Source organism: Perognathus longimembris, chromosome 2 (genome assembly GCF_023159225.1).
Source record: "Perognathus longimembris pacificus isolate PPM17 chromosome 2, ASM2315922v1, whole genome shotgun sequence".
Lineage (NCBI taxonomy): Eukaryota > Metazoa > Chordata > Mammalia > Rodentia > Heteromyidae > Perognathus > Perognathus longimembris.
Genome location: NC_063162.1, coordinates 47214241 through 47233396, shown reverse-complemented (window position 1 = coordinate 47233396; position 19156 = coordinate 47214241). Strand labels below are relative to the sequence as shown.

Here is a 19156-nt window from a genome sequence, read left to right as displayed (position 1 = left end):
CCACATCTTTGCACTTGTTCACACCCTCCCTCCCAAATGCCAACAATCTCAGTTCCAAGAACATAGAATGTTTCTGCTCCTTTGGGAATCCCACTAGTTGACACAGAAAAACTGACACTAATACTTGTAAAAGACTGCCCCTCCACTTGCCGCCCACCAAGAAGCTAAGCCTATGTTGCAGGACACATCTCCTAGACCCTCTGTGTGAACCATCACTCCTAGCCAGGCCAGCAGGAGCCAATGGAAAGAATAGATTGCTCTCTCTCTCTCTCTCTCTCTCGCTCGCTCTCGCTCTCTCTCTCTCTCTCTCTCTCTCTCTCTCTCTCTCTCTCTCTTTCTCTCTCTTTCCACAGTCTCTACCCCAGCACATGTCCAGAGCCAGGCCAGTGGCTTTCTCCTCCCATACCCTCTCTCCCCTACAGCAGGGGAAGGCTGATGCGACCCACTCATACTCTGCTGATCTGGTTATTCTGAGACCAAACGTTACATAGTGCATCATGGTTACATAGTGCATCATCTTCATCCCCAGCCTAACCAGAAGCAGAAACATTTACCCTGAGGGGAAGGATGGGGCAAGGAGAAGGTTCAAGGCCCCAGTACCAGCCAAGGGCAAAGCAACACGTGTTTGCTATGTTTTGCTTGGGCTGCTTGCTTCCCCAAACACAGGTCTTCCTCTTCAGGAAGACCAATTCCAAGCCAGCTGGGGCCCAGTGGCCTGAGCTCCCTGAGGTCCAGCTACATCTCAATGGCTACATCTCTACCACTAAGTAACACCCACTGAGTATGCATTATAAGGGGACCCAGAGAAATTCAGGAACATTCTTGGATCATCCTCAAGCCCAGGAAACCACATGCCAGAAACCAAACAGAACTTCAGGTGCAAGGAAAATAAGTCCTTCTGACAGTTCTGGCTTCTCCCAACCTTAAGAGTCTTAAATAATCCACCACCCCAACTAGATCCAGCTAGACACATATACAAGAGGGCTTGGCTCTCTGTCCCCTCTGAAGTCCCACTGAGGAAACACATCCGCTGTGGGGGTGGGGGTGGTCTCTGCTTCCTCTCCCCCCCCCCCAGCTGTTCAGTGCAGTACCTGCCCAGAGCCTCTCCCGGCATGCCAAAAGTCCAAGCAAGGCAGTTTGAGGGGTTTATGAATCACTCTCCATCTCCAGGCCTCGCCTCAGGAAGATTTGCACACAACCAGACAACGAGTTTCCACAGCAAATCCGCTCCTCCCGGGCCCGGAGAACCCACTGCATGCCGGCTTGCTTTCCCACTCCCGGGCCTCGGTATGTCTGTCACCACTTTCCCAAGTCCGGGCAGCTTGTTCCCTGTCCTGGAGCTTTGGTGTCTTCCTTTCGGGGACTGCAGACAAAGACGTGGGTTTAATCGAACTGCACGAAGACCAGCCTGGTTTTAAAGCCCAAAGTCCCGCGCTCCCGGGAAGGCGCGTTGGGTTTGTGGCTGGTGCCCGGGGTGGCGCGGTGACTCCGGGGCGCGCAGTCGGTGGCTGGCGCGGCGAGGAGGTGTGTGCGTACCTGGCACGTGCGCATCGGGGCGTATGGGGTTCCCTCTCCCGCCCTCGGCTCACTCCCTTCTACTTCCAAAAGTTTGGCGCGTGCCTGGACGTGGAAAGCGGGAGAGGGGGCGCACGCAGCCCGACCCGGCCCAGCCCGGGAGGCGGTTCCGGGACGCCAGCCGGCGCCCCACTTACCCAGGCCACCGAGGCTCCTCCAGCGCCGGCGGATGCGACTCGCCCCGCCTGAGGTCCAGCCTGAGCAGCATCTGCTCGCTACTTCGCCCTCCTCCCGGCAGATCCCGGTGGAAGCTGCCCGGCGACCCCAGACTCCGCGCCCCTCCGCGAGCGGCGCGGCGCGGCGCGGCGGGAGCAAGGAAGGGGGGCGCGGCCCCGCCGTCCGCTCCCCGGGCAGGAAGCGGCGCCAGGCGGGCGCCGAGCGGCGCAGCGGGCGGGCGATCCAGCGGTCCTGCCGGCCCGCTCCCTCCCCGATCCCGCCGAGCCGGCGAGCGGCCGCGGCGGCAGCGGATTCCTGAACCGCAGCCAAGGCGCCCGGGGAGCCCTGGTCTCCACCACCAATTCTTCTTCTTCTCCCCCCTCCTCCTCCTCTCTCCCCTCCTCCCCCCTCCCTCTTTCTCCTCTCCCTCACCCCACCCAGATCCCACCCCTGCGCGCCCGGCAACTTGGGAACCGTAGGCGAAGTTGCGCTTCGGCCCGGCCTCTGGGGGGGGGGGGGGAGGACGGAGACGAGAGGAGGAGCTGCGGAGCGGGAGGAGGGAGCCCGCCCCCTGGGAGCCGCGCTCTCCGGGACCCCTCTGTGGGCCTTTGTTCCGGGGACTGCACCCCGGTTGCGCGTCCCTGGGTACCTGGATACCCACTGAGCCTGGAAAGTTCTCCAGCCAATGAATGCAGTGGGGGCGGGTGGAGGGGGGGGGAGGCTGCGTGGAGACCCCCGATCCTCCACCCCACCACTATGTCGTTTACCCCCTCCCCCAGATCCTTATGGGATTTCTGCCTGTGGGTGCGTCCCCCCCCCCCCGGGGTAAGGGAGAGTTAAGTGGCCAGTTTCTAAAGACCACCGCACCCGCTTACTGGACTCAACTCGTCGTCACCCACCCACCCTTCTGCCGTTATTGCAGCTGGCAGCCAATCCAGGGTCCCTCCTCCCCGCCCCCCCCCCCAACTCCAGGCCCTGAGGAACATCCTCTCTGGACTCTTGGCATTATCTCTGGACCCTCCGGGACAGCAGGGAACCCTCCCTGGCCTGACCCCAGTGGCCTTCTGAACACGGCGACAGTGACTAGATCTTGGGTAGTGACAGGTCTTGGACACAAAGATCAGTTTGATGAGCCACATGGTATAAAGTTGGACAGCAACGCGCGCGGAACCTCTGGTGCTTGTTGGAATGCTGGTGAATCCCATTTAGGGCTTCTAGTTGGTGGGGCTTTCCTCCTGCACATTTAGCATTTAGCCTGCCTGAGCCAATTCAGGTCTCCCTGACACTAGTCCTGACATTGAATGACATCTACAGGGGTTAGACATTAAAAGTTCTTTCCCTTTAAAGGGGAAATGAGAAAATCACAAAAGGGTGAAATCTAGACATTTGTACTTGGGCTTCTTCTGCCTTTTTTTGTGCCAGTCCTGAGACTTGAACTTAGATCCTGGGCACTGTCTTGGAGCTTTCTTTTTTCTTTTTTCTTTTTCTTTTTAATTTTTTGCTCAAGGCTAATGCTCTACCACTTGAGTCATAGCTCCACTTCTGGCTTCACTTTCCTTTTTGGTGATCAATTAAAACATCTCAGGGACTTTCCTGCCCCAGCTGGCTTCATATTTGATCCTCAGATCTCAGCCTCCTGAGTAGCTGGGATTACAGGTGTGAGCCACTGGCACCTGCTCCTCTGTCATTTTCAACATTTATAAAGAGAAAAGAGTCCACTGACACGTTCAGGCAGGAGATGCAGAACCAGGATGTAGGTTTGGTAAAACTGACCAAACCTCATCCAGTGTTTCGTGGCATTGTTACAGTGCTGGGGCCTGTTCTAGGGGCCAGACCATTAGTAAAAATTCCAACTACCCATCATCAGCTTGGACACCACCCCTAGAGTCTCTTTTGAGCTCTGACTTCATCCTTCTTCCTGGGACTCCCATCTGTCAGCTCTCCAGCAAGTGTGGAGCAAGCACAGCATGGCACAGTGGTTCTTCTAGATTCCACTATTTCTTCTTCAATAGAAGATTGCCCTGTCAGCTCACAGATCTGCCCCCACTGAACTGCACCTGCTGGCCTCAGCCAGGAGTCTTTCCCACAAGGGACATGAGTAGTCTTGGGTTCTGTCACCAGAAGTTTGTGATGTATTGCAGGGAAGACAGACAAGCTAGAATGGCCTCATCAATAGATCTTAGGTCTCTGCTGCTATTGAGGATAGAGAGTAAGAGTTGTGCTGAGAAATCCCTTGTGAGCACATATTGGAAGCTGGGGCCCAGAAAAGTAAGTAGCCAAGTCTTAGTTCTACCTTCTGTTTGGAGAAGATAGCTATCTATCTAGACAAATACTCATGACATAGTGTGAGGTGTAAAGTGGGGCTGGGAAGGGTTTCTCATAGATGTGCTCAGTCCAGGGGGTATCAGACATAGGGGATTTGATGTGATTTTAGAACTGCGCAATGCTGCAGCCCTGTTCTTGGAGCTGAAGCCTCCAGCCTGGGCTTGGCAGTAGAGCTGGTGTCTGTAGATGGACAGGAAGCAGAGGCCTGAGAGGACGTTCATATCTGGGCTGTGGATCGTCAGATAGTCTGTCCTTGGGCCTGTGGTAAGGGCATTTTGTGTGCCATTGAGAGGTAGATGGTAAAGGTTTAAGCCAGGACATTGAAAATGTTCATCCTAAAAGAGCCTTCAGGTTCAATTTTTACCACAATGCTCAGCCAAAGGGAACTGGGCGGATCTTTTTTGTTGTTGATTTTAACTTTGAAAAACAAAAAGAAGCACCAGTGGTTCACATCTGTAATCCTAGCTACTCAGGAGGCTGAGATCTGAGGATTGCAGTGCTAAGCCAGCCCGAGTAAGAAAGTTTGTGAGAGTCTTACCTCCAATTAACCAATAAAAAAACAGAAGTAGAGCTGTGGCTCAAATGGTAGAGTGCTAGCCTTGAGCACAAAAGCTCTGGGACAGCACACAGGCCCTGAGTTCAAGCCCCAGGACTGGCACAAAAAAAATTAAAATAGAGATTAAAAAATTTACAATACAATGCCTCTTAAGTTTCCTTTCTTTTTCCTCAGTCTTTTTTAATGCCAGTCCTGGGGCTTGAACTCAGGGTCTGGGCACTGTCTCAGCTTCTTTTTCTCAAGGCTAGCATTCTACCACTTGAGCCACAGAGCCACTTCTGGCTTTTTCTGTTGATGTGGTACTGAGGAATTGAATTCAGGGCTTTATGCATGCTAGGCAAGTACTCTTCCACTAAGCCACATTCCCAACCTTTCCTCGATATTTTAAAAATCTATATTTTTTGGTTCTCTTCTTTTGTTTTCTTTGTAATTTTTATATAGTTGATTGACATTGAAAATGTTTCCTCTTTTGCCTGTAGATTTTCCCATAGTCTGGATTATGTCCTAGGGTGTCATTTAACTATGTATCTGATTTCCCCTTCTCTTTCTCTTCTCCTCCTCCTCCTTCTCCTCCCTTTCCAGCTCAATGAGTCACACCTGGATCAGACTCAGCCACCCATCTGTATGTACCAGTTAAATAGTTAAGCAGGTTGTACTGGTGATGGTGGAGAGGTTCAGGAAGGCCAGGAAGTCAGGCAAAGGGATCCAGTGAGGCCAAGAGGCTCTTGGGTTTATGTAGGAAAGAAGTTGGGGACAGGGCCAAAGGCCTACATGGCTATGTGATAAACGCATGATCCAGTTGTTCTTGATCCCAAGAAGGTTACACCCTTTATCACAAAAACTATTCACTGATCTGTCTTTCCTGGAGTTTCAAGGTGACTGTGTATGTGTGTGCAGGGGGAGGGGTGACTCAGTTCAAAAGAGTTAAAGCAGCAGGAAGACAAAATGGAGTTAGACCAGTCACACCTAGGTTAGAATGACTCTTAAGACCACACAAAAGCCTGGCACTGATGGCTTATGTTTGTAAGCGTAGCTACTCAGGAGGCTGAGAGCTGAGGATCACAGTTCAAAGACCAGGCAGGAAAGTCCATGAGACTCCTATCTCCAATTAACCAGCAAAAAACTTCAAGTGTTTTGATAGGCACATATGCTTTAAAAACGCAATTAGCATGTATTAGTTATATGGGGGGTTTCATTGTGGTATTTCCATGTATACATAAAATATATGATCAAACTCACCCCTTCAATCACAATTGTTCTTCCACTTCTTAAAACAATTAGTTGGGTGCAATTATGTCCTTAATGGGACAGTTGGATATGTGGGATCTGAGACTCAGAACAGAGCTGGACTTTTTGGTTTGTTTGGCCACCCTTACAAGTTAGAAATGGGGGCTGGGGATATGGCCTAGTGGTAGAGTGCTCGCTTCATATACATGAAGCTCTCTCTGGGTTCTATTCCCCAGCACCACATATATAGAAAATGGCCAGAAGTGGCGCTGTAGCTCAAGGGTAGAAGTGCTAGCCTTGAGCAAAAAGAAGCCAGGGACAGTGCTCAGGCCCTGAGTCCAAGCCCCAGGACTGGCAAAAAAAAAAAGTTAGAAATGGGTGGTCACTGAGGAATGAGTTCCTGTCCTGGATGCATTTCCTGGTGATTTTTGCCAGCCACCAGTAAAAGCATTCCGGAGGTAGTATGAGAGTGATCTCCAACAATCCTCAACCTGAGGAGGAAAAAGGAACTATTTGCTGTCTTGGTCCATTGTCACCCTTATAAGTGAATGTTTGAGACTAGGTACTTGGTGATGAGTACAGATGGATTAGCTCACAGTACTGAAGGCTAAGACGGCTACAGTGGAGGACCTGACATCTGGTGAGGCCTTCTTTTTTTTTTTTTTTTTTTTTTTTGGCCAGTCCTGGGCCTTGGACTCAGGGCCTGAGCACTGTCCCTGGCTTCTTTTTGCTCAAGGCTAGCACTCTGCTACTTGAGCCACAGCGCCACTTCTGGCCATTTTCTGTATATGTGGTGCTGGGGAATCGAACCCAGGGCCTCATGTATATGAAGCAGGCACTCTTGCCACTAGGCCATATCCCCAACCCCTGGTGAGGCCTTCTTGATGTGCCATCTCATGGCAGACACAAATAGAGAGCGAGAAAGAGACTCAACTCAAACTCAAGCAAGTTGTCTTTCAGTAGGTGAATGGATAAAATGGGAGCACATCCAGATAATGGAATATTACATGGTGCTCAAAACAAATGAGCTCCAGAGCCATGAAAAGACATGGAACAAAATGAAATGCATACTATTAAGAATTAGAAGCCCATCTGAAAAGTCTGCACCCAACTATTCAAACTGTGATTTCCACCCTAGGATAGTCTATACAAGACAAGACATGGAGACAGTGAAAACGTAAGTGGATGCCTGGGCTAGTGGCATAGGAAAGATAAGTAGGAAGAAGTGGACACTATTTTGTGTGACACTATGGACATATTATTGCACAAATGATCAACATCAGCAGTGAACTAACTATTGCAGATGATGGAGTGACAAAAGTAGGTTCCTCAGTTGTAGCATGTATTATTTCGTGGGGTGTTGGTAATGGGGAAGGCTGTGTACATGAGGGGTGAGGTGTGTGTGTGTGTGTGTGTGTGTGTGTGTTAGTGTGTGTGTGTAATAGATAGCAAATCTTTGTTTCTTTCTATCTACTGTGACTAAAGTGCTCTAAACAGTTTTTCACTAACATTTTTATTGTCATACATTAGTTGTGCAAAAAGGACTTCATTGTGATATTTCTGTACTTGCATGTTAATGTACCCCATTGAGTCCCCTTCTCATTCAATCTTCCTTATCCCTCTTCCATTTTGATTAAATAATTTCAACATGTTTTATTGTTGTTTTCAAATATGAATATAAAGTACATTGATCACACACAAAAACAAGAAGTGGAGGTATGGCTCAAGTGGGAGAATATCAGTTTTGAGCCCAGGCCCCGAGATCAGTGGGGAAAAACCAGGAATGATGAGTTCCCCAGGCTGGGACAAAAATTTTACTTCCTTGGAGAAAAGAAGTCAAATGTTATACTGGATAGCATGGAGGTGTGTGTGTGTGGGGGGGAAATGAGACTCTATAGCTAATATTAAAGAGCCTGTGGGAGGCATGGTAGCTGTGAAGGAGTGAATCAGCTGATTTATGGTCACACCTTAGGTCCAGGTAGACCACATCTTTCTTCAGGCCAGGAGAGAAGAGGAAAGCACAAGAGATGAGAGGTCTGTGTGAAATGAAGTTTTAGACCCCAGGCCCCATGTCTAGGCATCCCAACTTAGGTCTGGCACTTGCCTCCCACTGCCAAATACAGAAGTGCAGTGAAGGGAGAGAAAGGAGATTTATTACACAGCAGCCACATGAAGACAGCATTTCAGTATATCTTCAGCTATTGTCAGAGGTACACAGGTGAAGTAGGTGTGTATGGGTGGCAGAGGGTGATTAAAGAATGAATAGTTAAAATAATCCCAAATCACAGGCGTGGTCTGTTTGAGCATTAGCTCAGTCTTTGTCCCAGGAGGAATTCTGGAAAGGTTATCACGTTATTCCTGGAACAGAACAAGAACAGGTGGTCTCCTGAATATGGTGCTGTTTGTTTCCAGATAATAAGAAGACCTTGCTTATATGAGGGGAAGTTTGCCTCCCACACAAGATTGCCTATCTGAGGGTCTTTTTTTTTTTTTTTTTGAGCCCAAGGTGATTGCAAAACTGACTACTATAGAGAAGAACTAAGATCAAAGGGTTCAGATTTCAAAGTTGGGGAATTTTAGCTAATTTACAGGAGCCAAAGCATCTCTTAAATTGCCTCTTACATGAGGACACCCAAAGAAATCCTCCTTAGCTAGGCACTAGTGGCTCATACCTATAATCCTAGCTACTCAGGAGACTGAGATCCGAGGGTCATAGTTCGAAGACAGCCTGGGCAGAAATGTCTGTGAGACTCTAATTTCCATTGAACTACCAAAAATCCAGAAGTGGTACTGTGGCTCAAATGGTAGAGTGCTAGCCTTGAGTGATAAAAACGAAGGGACAGAGCCTAGGCTCTGAGTTCAAGCAGCAGTACTGGCACAAACATATCAAAGAAACCCTTTCTTATGGGATTCGAGGGAGGGGAGTCTCCATCCCTCCAAACGCCCACCACTCAGAGACAGTCTGAAGCAAAAAGATAGGTTTATTGGGGAAGCATATAAAGCGACTGACCAGCCAGGGACACAGCACAGACTCAGGAGCTGAACTGCGACAGTGAAAAGTAGGCTGACCGGCCAGGGACACAGTACAGACTTGGGAGCTGCCACCGTGACCCGAGCAGTCCTCAAATTGGGGTTTATAAAGGTAAAAGCGTACCACAGATGTAGGGGCTTGACACAGGGGGTAGAGCAAGCAACAAACAAGTTAAGCAAGCCATTTACAGAAGCAGAATTTTGGGGTCAGGTGGACCTGATAATCAAGATGGAGTCAGCTCTACTCCCCCCAACATTTCCTACCATGTTTCCCTAGTCAAGATAAAGTCAGCTGTACTCCCTACAACACCTTCTTGTCTGTTTTTGTTTTGTTTTGTTTTGTTTGCCAGTCCTGATGCTTGAACTCAGGGCCTGGGCACTGTCCCTTAGCTGTTTTTGCTTAAGGCTAGCACTCTACCACTTCAGCCACAGCACCACTTCTGGCCTTTTCTGTTTATGTGGTACTAAGGAATTGAACCCAGGGTATTGTGCATGCTAGGCAAGCGCTCTACCACCAAGCCACATTCCCAGTCCCCCTACCCCCTTCCTTACTTCCTTGTCTTAAAGATGGTGAATATACTCTGGGTGATGTCACTTGACAACCTAGTCCCTTAAAAAGAAAATGTTGATACTTTTCTGTACTTAAGCATGGCTAGAGTACTAACTCAGATGGAGAGTGGAGGGTATCAGAGAGGGGAGAATCAACTACATGGTCAGAGGTATTAAATACACAAGCCCTCTTGTCTTGACCTCCTTGCCTCCCCAACAGGATCCTAAACCTTGGTGTTCTTCCCTCCTCCCACTAAGACAGCAAAGCCTGAGTGATGGGGGGAATTCAATTAGAGTGAACCATGAGTTCTCCTTACAAGATTTGAAGTAGATTAAGATTCACTGAGGGAGAGTTCAAAGGTCAATTTAATATGCTAATATAAATCTGAGTTCCCTGTTAAAGTGTTTTTGTTTTTGTTTTCTGTTAGTGTGTCTTGAACTCTAGGCCTGGGTGCTGTCCCTGAGATCTTCAGCTCAAGGCTAGTACTGTACCACTTGAGCCACAGCGCCACTTCTGGTTTTCTAAGTGGTTTATTGGAGATAAGAGTCTCATGGACTTTTCTGCCCAGGCTAGCTTTGAACTGCGATCCTCAGATCTCAGCCTCCTGAGTAGCTAGGATTACAAGTGTGAGCCACCAGGGCTGGCTCAAGGTTGTTTAAAAAATATTTTGCTCCTGGATGACCTGTGTTTGTTTAAAAATAGAGCTTCTAGCCAGGGCTGGTGGCTCATTCCTGTAATACTTAGCTACTCTGGAGGCTGAGATCTAAGGATTGAGTTTTGTAGCCAGCCCCAGCAAGAAAATCCATGAGACTCTTATCTCCAATTAACCACCCAAATAAATACATAAATAAATAAATTCGGAAGTGAAGCTGTGGTACAAGTTGTAAAGTGCTAGCCTTGAGAACAAAAGCTCAGGGACAGTGCTCAGGCCCCAAGTTCATGCCCCAGGACCAACACAAAAATAACTAACTAACCAAATAAATAAATAAATAAATAAATAAATAAATAAATAGGTTCTGTTTGTCCTTTATATTCTTATGTATGTTTAGCCTGATCAGGACATTCTAGATGATGCCCAGTCCTTTTCTGATCTACTCTGCCACTTCAGAAAGCCATGTGGTTTCTTTCATCCATCTTTATAGGACTAGCCTGTTGGTTGCTAGACAAAAAGTAGCTCATGATCTGTTTCTAGGGAGATCTTCTCCATGTTTGAGATTTAAAAAAAATAGTTTTTTTCCCAGTGGATCCTCTCCTTGTCTTATTGCTGTAACTCTCTGGACAGACTTTACTGTTTCCCTCTCTGCCCAGAGGAGAAAAGTGTTCAGTTGGTCTTTGTGCTGCTGATGAAAGCCCAGGCAGATATGTCTTATCTTATTCTTCAAAAAAAAAACACCTAGCTCTCCCTAGATTGGGAGAGCCCCTTATCTCCATTCCATCCTGAGGGCCCACACAAAAGACGGGAAATTCCAGTGTGTCAGTTCGGAGTGTGCTGTGCTCCCTGCTGACCCCACTCTCCCCAGGCCTGCCCACACATCTGTGCCTTCACCGGGGCCTCTGACCTTGGCTGCATAAGATGTGAAGACGGGAGGAAGCATAGGCACAAAGACACAGAAGCATTCCTTTATTCATTTGCCATTTGGGGCTGGCAGCATAATTTAGTATGGCTGCGTAAAAATAATAAGAATATGAGTATGCTTACTCACAAATGATTAAGAACTGCAAGACAACAGCAGAATGTAAAAACTGAGAGCAGGGTTCTTCTCGCGCCAGGGCCTATACGGTCACACAGGTTGCATGCTTACAAAGCTAATAGCAGATGGCTTTCTCCCTATGCCAAGCCCAGGACACAGGAAGCTGTTAAAGTGTGAAACTAGGAGCAGAGGGGCAGGAGGAGCCTGGATTGGAGATGGCAGGGAGGATGACCAGGGAGACTTTCTGGAGAGACTCAGGCTAGAGCCTGGGCAAGGCCAGGCAGATAAGAGGAGAGGACACCTGTTGTTTAAGTTGACAAATGGCCAGCCAGGATTAGAGACCAAAAGGAAGGGTGGCCGCATGAAACTCTGCAGACCTGACTCTGGTTCGCCCTCTGATCTGTGGAAGCCTTGGGTGATCATTAATCCGCTAGGCCTCAGTTTCTCTTTCCACAGGTCAACAAGTGCGTACCACAGCCCAGACCTGGAGCCAAGCTGCCTGCTCCTGGCTCCAGTGCTGCTCCAGCATCCTCGTGACATCTCACACGTGCTGGTGGCTGCATTTGGAGGAAGCCTACATCTTCCCAGGCTCTCCAGGCATTTCTGGAACCATCCCAGCAGCATTCCTCATGAGCTGGCTGTCCAGCAGATGGAGCTGGGCAGGTAGCTGAGACTTTCTCCCACTTTGCTGATTGGGTGCCTTATTCCTGCAGCGTCAGGGCCTGGAGGTCATGTCCTTCTTCAGCAGCAGCTGCAGCTTGTGTGGGGTATGTGACATCTCCAGCACCCTGGGGTTGGGCCAGCTCTGAGCTGGGACTTGCTGGATCTAGCACCAAGCTCTTCACAAAGCCCCAGCCCCTCCTCCACCCAGGGAGGGAGTAAGTAATCCTGATCCAGTCTACACTTAACTCCAGACCTTTTCAGTCCTGCCATGCCTGGGCAGTAGCTTTCTGTCTAGGCCTCAGTTCCCCCAATCTGGACAGCAAAGACATTAGACCACCCAATGTCCCAGGTCTCCTGTGTCCAGCCCTGAGCTCTCTCACTGGTCCCAACCTGACATTTGCTTCTTGCCTGGGTCCTGACCAGAAACTAGGTCAACTCCACCACCCTGGAGACCCCAGAGTGCTCTGAGCCTGACTCAAAGGCCAGCTGGGCAGTAGGAGCTTTGGGACAATGGATGCTAGCTACAATGTCACCAGAGGAAAGATGCATGGAAAGCTGGTTTCCATGGTGACCAGAATGCTGCCAAGCTTGGTGAGAAAGATGTGGGTCCATCTTTCTGGGATTATAGGCCTGACAAGCGATGTCTGCCTTTCTCCAGGCAGGTGGCACTTCCTTCCTTGGCAGTGAAGGGGGATTCCTCAAGGGGTGGCCATGCTAGTGAACCCCCACCCTACTGGAGGTCTTTGATTGACATGCTCAGAAATACCCCATGTGTCCTCCATTCTCTAATTGCTTTGCTTAAACTTCCCAGACAAGAAGTGGGAGACAGCCAGGTACCAGTGGCTCATGTCTATAATCCTAGTCTCTCAGGAGGCTGAGATCTGAGGATCTTGTTTCAAAGCCAGCCCAGGAAGAAAAATCCAGGAGACTCATCTCCAATACACACACACACACACACACACACACACACACACACACACAGACACATACATAGACAGACACATACACACAGACACAGACAGACAGACAGACAGACACACACACACACACACACACACACACACACACACTGCAGAAGGAGGAGGAAGAGGAGGAGAAGAGAGAGCAGAGAGGAGGAGGAGGAGGCAGGAACATGAATGGCCAGTAGGCCCCTTCACAGGTCCTCTACTATGGACCACACCAGGACAGCCTAGAAGTGAGAGCCTGGGTTCAAGTCCCTGAGCTCAGGAGCCTCCATCATGGACCTCTTAGTGTCTGCTAGGGAGTTATAGTATGGGGGTGTCCAGGCTCCCAAATTACAGGTCTCTGTCAGTCTAAACAGTTATTAAAATGGATAAAAGTAATCTGTAGCTGAAGCTAGGAGTTGAGAGGCGGCATCTCCATTTGAAGAACCAGGGCAGTTATAGACTTCCTGCAGACATGGCCTTCACAAGACATGGGTGGCAGGGCCACCCTTCCTGGGTGGCCAGGCTGGACAGGCTGCTGCAAGGCCACGCCTGTTCCTCACATTGTCATCTGAGAGCTACTTGTAGCAGGGACAAGCTGGACAAAAAGATAGAAAATCAAAACTAACTGTCAGAGCTGGGTGCCTGTGGCTCCTACCTGTCATTCTAGATACTCAGGAGGCTAAGATCTGAGGATCACAGTCCAAGGCCAGCTTAGGCAGGAAAGTCTGTGAGACTCTGATCTCCAATTAACCATAAATAAATAAATGCTGGAAGTGGAGGTATGACTCAAGTGTGAGCGCTCTCACCTTGAGTGATACAGCTAGGTAGCTTTTTCAAGCCCAGTACTGAAGTAGGAGGATGGCAGGCTCAGTGTCAGTTTGGACTACCATGGCAAGCAATTACATTAACTCCTAAATGTTGCCAAGCACTGTATTCTATCCAGTGGCAAACATTTTTATCACCCCCAGAAAAAACAAAAGCTCCCCAGCCCTAGCAAGCAATGGTACACATCTGGCCCATGGATTTGCTTATTCTGGATACTTTACATAAACACTGGCACACCATGTGTCACCTTTAGTGTCTGGCTTCTTTCACTAAGCATCATGATCCCTCCTCATTGTACTGAGTACTAGTACTTCACCCTTTTTAATGACTGCATAATGCTACAACTATATTGGCCTCCTTCAGTTTTAGAGGACACCAAAGCTTTTCCCACCTCCACACCTTGCACATATTACCTAAAACTCTCCTTCCAGATGAGCATGGTCATGCATGCCTGTAATTCCAGCACTCAGGAGGTGGAGGCAAGAGGATTGTAAGTTTCAGGCTAGCCTAAGCTACATAGCAAGGTGCTGTTTTCATTTACTCCTTCTGGATTCCCATCCTAAGTGAGACTCCATTATGGGGTGCCCTTGGAGCATGGGATGCCCTTGGAGCACCAGGTACCCCCTCATCACAGCCTCTAACTAGGCCATTCTCCACCTTAGATTAGAAGTGCTGCATGGGCAGGACCTGGCCCCTCTTGCCCAGTGTACCTCGTAGGATTAGAGCTACAACTGACACTTTGCAGGTATACAAGCCACTTCCTTTCATTTGATTCATGTGTATTAGTGATGAAAAGTTTTATATTTGGGGGGGGAATTGGGGAGAAAAATGAGGGAGGAGGTAACAAGTTTTACAAGAAAGGTACTCAATGCCTTACATATGTAACTGTAACCCCTCTGTATATCACCTGGACAATAAAATTTATTTATTTATATTTTGGCCAGTCCTGGAGATTGGACTCAGGGCCTGAGCATGGTCTTTGGATTCTTTTTGCACAAGGCTAGCACTCTGCCACTTGAGCCACAGCGCCACTTCTAGCTTTTTCTATATATGTGGTGCTGGGGGATTGAACCCAGGGCTTCATGTATATGAGGCAAGCACTCTTGCCACTAGGCCATATTCCCAGCCCCACAATAAAAAATTTTTATATAAAGGTTTTATATTTGTTAAGCGTTCCTGAGCCAAACACAGAGACGACATTCAATAACTTGCTGCCCTCTGCGTCCTCCTCAGTCTCTGTGGGGTCAGAGGCCAGGGCTCCTTAGGGCTGGGGTCACCTCTAAGCCTGTGAGCGGGGCCACTTAGTGTGATTTCTCCTGTTCAAAGTAAATCTCCCTTGGCCCCCGCCCCAGTCCTGGGCACCAGGCTGGTCCAGGCTGTCTGAGAGCCAGCATGGAGACTAGGACCTGGGTCCATATGCACACAGTAACTGTTATGTTCTTCTGTCATCTTGTGGTCAGTCTCAGGATAGCAAGTGACCACATCTGCACCTCCCTGCTGTTATTCTCAAGGTGGCCGCCAGGGGGAAATCTCAACACTCCCCAATCCATTCCCTGCAAGGTTTTAAAAAGTAGATTAGGAACCATGAGCCTGTGGTTTATGCCTATAATCCTACTCAGAAGGCTAAAATTTAAGAATAATGATTCAAAGGCAGCTTGGGCAGGGAAATCTGTGAATTTTTTTCTCAAGCAACTACCAAAAAGCTGGAAGTGGAGGTATGGCTCAAGTGGTAGAGTGCTAGTCTTGAGTGAAAAAGGCTAAAGGACAGTGCCCAGGCCTTGAGTTCAAGCACTAATATTGGCACACAAAAAAGTAGTTTGTGGCCACAGATGTACGTGGCTCCTTTGTGGGAGAACGTCTGTCTGAGAAATACCCAAATCTCCGTACTCTAATGTGTGTGTGTTGTCCTTTCTTGCAGCAAGAGCATGGCTCCCGGGACAGAGGCCAGTTTGGCTCTGACACTAACCACAGTGTTCATGGACGACTTCTGACTTGTGACTCATGTGCGACTTGTCACCCAGAACATCCATGAATATCCCAGAATATCTGGCTCTGCTTCAAAGAAAGTTATTGTTCATACTGCTTTACTGAAGACACTGGCTTGGGTGTTTGGTTTTGGTTTTTTTTTTTTTTTTTGGCCAGTCCTGGGGCTTGGACTCAGGGCCTGAGCACTGTCCCTGGCTTCTTCCCGCTCAAGGCTAGCACTCCGCCACTTGAGCCACAGCGCCGCTTCTGGCCGTTTTCTGTATATGTGGTGCTGGGGAATCGAACCTAGGGCCTCTTGTATCCGAGGCAGGCACTCTTGCCACTAGGCTATATCCCCAGCCCCTGGTTTTGGTTTTTTAAAAATCATTTTTAGTTAAAAAAAAAGTTGTTGGCCTGGGAATATGGCCTAGTGGCAAGAGTGCTTGCCTCCCATACATGAAGCCCTGGGTTCAATTCCCCAGCACCGCATATATAGAAAATGGCCAGAAGTGGTGCTGTGGCTCAGTGACTGAGTGCTACCCTTAGCAAAAAGAAGCCAGGGACAGTGCTCAGGCCCTGAGTCCAAGGCCCAGGACTGGCAAAAACAAACAAACAACAAAACAAAACAAAAAAATCTGTTATCATGTATTAGTAATACTGAGGGGAATTTCATTGTGACATAACTTCCCACGCCTGTTTACAATATATTCTGATCAAGTTCTCCTCTATACCACTCTCCCTGATTCTTTCCCTCCTTCCTAAAACATTTCAAAGGGTTTTGTAACTATATTTGTGTGTATGCGCAGTTATGGGGCTTGAACTCGGAGCTTCTCTCTCTTACTTGGCTTCCCCCCCCCCAAGGCTAGAGCTCTATCAGTTGAGCCACAGGAGCACTTTTGGCTTTATTGGTAGTTAATTGGAGATAAGAGTCTCATGAGTCTCATAGACTTTACTGCCTAGGCTGGCTTTGGACCACAATCTTCAGAGCTCAGCCTCCTGAGTAGCTAGGATTATAGACATAAGCCACTGGTGCCTGGCAGGGTGGTAGTTCCTGATTGGCCTCACATGGAGTACATTCTTGTGGCTGCTGGTCCCCCTGGCATCTGGCCTGCCCCAAGTCCTGTCTGACTCCTGAGCCCTCTTCCCTCCTGCCTTCCCGGACCTGACCATCCCTGTGGCTGCTACTCGTTCTTTCTATAGGCAGCTCTTTCTCTGACCTTGGACTCCCTGCTTCCCATTCCTAGGAACCCCACTTCTTCTAGATTCTCAGGATGGGGTACTTCACCCACTGAGGTGGGCCAGGGGAGCTAGTAACACCGTGTGTGTGTGTGTGTGTGTGTGTGTGTGTGTACTTAAACTCAGGGCCAGCATGCTATCCCTTGGCTTTTTCACTCAAGGCTGGTGTTCCATTATTGGAGCCACAGTTATACTTCAAAATTTTTGGTGTTTACTTAGAGATAACAGTCTCCCACATTTTCCTACATGGTCTGGCTTCAAATCATGGTCCTCAGTTCTCAGCCTCCTGAGTAGCTAGGATTGCAGACCTGAGTCACCGCAGTGCCTGGCATAGTGCCATTTCTTCCTATATGTGGTGCCAAGGTTGGAACCCAGGGCCTCACACATCCTGGGCAAGTGTTCTGCCACTTGCCTTGCCCAAAGCTGCTTACTTAAAATTTTTTTAAATTGTTATCATAAAGGTGATCTACAGAGGGGTTACAGTTGCATAAGTCAAGTAAGGAATACATTTCTTTTTGGACAGTGTCACTCCCTTCTTTCACTCTCCCTGCTTGCTTTTAATGTTTTTTTTTTTGTGTGTGTGTGTGTGTGTGTGGCCAGTCCTGGGCCTTGAACTCAGGACCTGGGCACTGTCCCTGGCTTCCTTTTGCTCAAGGCTAGCACTCTGCCACTTGAGCCACAGTGCCACTTCTGGCCATTTTCTATATATGTGGTGCTGGGGAATTGAACCCAGGGCTTCATGTATACGAGGCAAACGCTCTTGCCACTAGGCCATATTCCCAGCCCCTTGCTTTTAATGTTGTCATGTACAGTATTAATATTCAACCTCTGAGCATCTTGGCCCCTTCACTTTGAGGCAACAGGAAGGACGACCCAGTCTGTAGTAGCAAGGACTACTAAGAGCTGGGAGGGGCAGAACTCAGTCCTCCAGACTTCTTCTTGTCTCAGGAGCAGGTGACAGGAGAGTGGCTGTGCTGTTCTCCGCTGTCTATTGTGGCCTCAGTTTACCAACAAAAGGACCAGAGCAGCTGGAAGAGAGGTAACTTGGAAGAGCCAGCAGGAAGCAGCTGGCTTGGACCATAGAGGCAAACCAGGAGAAGCTCTGGAGAAGGCTGCGGGGGTGAGCTGAAGCAGGTGGCCTACAAAGGGGTGGGAGATCCCAGAACAGGAGGACAAGGGTGCAACCTTATAATCAGTCACCTTGGAAGGGGACAGAGTGATGGCTAAGCCTTCCAGCTGCCTTTTGCTAATTGGACTGCCAGTGTCCCCTGTCCCCAGGGACCACACGGTGCTTCTAGGAGTCCCTAGGTGGTCTGGTAGGTGTGGACATACACATGGGGTCCTGGGGTCCGGCTCTAGCCCTATAGCTGCTGCTCCCCAGTCCCTCCTCCCCCAGAACAGGCTCCCTGACCCCGGTTTCCCATCCTCTTTCATTTCCCTTTCCCCAGAAGTCTGAAACTTGCATAAAAAGCATTTCAAAAGCAGATGAGGCCTGCACAGTGTGCCCAGGAGTCAGAGGGGCCCAGAGAGCCTTGTGCAACGGAGGTGGGGTGGGGTGAGGGGGCTGTCTGCAGAGGCTGGACAGTCCTAGATGCTTCCCCAAGCCTGCACCACTCAAGCTCAGCTGACTCACAGTTAAAAATGCAATCAGCAGGGTGCCAGTGGTTCAAGCTTTCCTGAAATCCCAGCTACTCAGGAGGCTGAGATCTAAGGATAATGAGTCAAAGTTAGCCTGGGCAGACAAGTCCATGAGACTCTTGTCTCCAATTAGTGACCAAAAAGCTGAAAATGGAGATGTTGCCCAAGTGGTAGAGTGCCAACCTTGAGTGAAAAAGCTAAGAGACGGTGCTCAGGTACTGGGTCCAAGCCCTAGTACCAAGTACCTAGTGCTAGCATACACTTATACATGCACACGCACATGTGCGTGCACATACACAGTTTAAAAATATAACAACAAGCTGGGCACTGATGGCTCACACCTGTAATCCTAGCTACCCAGGAGACTGCGATCTGAGGATTGAGGTTCAAAGCCAGCCCGGGCAGGAAAGTCCTTGAGACTCTTATCTCTAATTAACCACCGGAAAACTGGAAGAGGAGCTGTGGCTCAAAGTGGTAGAGTGGTAGCCTTGAGCTGAAGAGCTCAGGGACAGTGTTCAGGCCCAGAGTTCAAGCACCACAAATGACAAACAACAACAACAATATGAGAGCCAGAAAGAGGAAAAGGGAGGAGGAAGAAGAGGCAAGAGGAGGAGGAGGAGGAAGAAAGCAGCAGTAGCAGCAGCAACACATAAAAGAACACATTCCAACTGGCAAGATACACAACTAAATAGTTTGACTTTTTTTTTTTTTTTGGCCAGTCCTGGGGCTTGGACTCAGGGCCTGAGCACTGTCCCTGGCTTCTTCTTGCTCA

General features: G+C 49.0%; 1 protein-coding gene across 1 annotated transcript in view; it reads right to left on the bottom strand.

The window, feature by feature from the left end:
• Chst3 (carbohydrate sulfotransferase 3) overlaps positions 1 to 1872 on the bottom strand; it is a 38426-nt gene extending 36554 nt beyond the window's left edge. Inside the window, exon 1 of the mRNA XM_048335816.1 lies at positions 1713 to 1872. The gene's annotated coding sequence lies outside the window, so the exon portion shown is untranslated. The remainder of the gene's footprint in view (positions 1 to 1712) is intronic.
• Positions 1873 to 19156: the final 17284 nt, after the last annotated feature.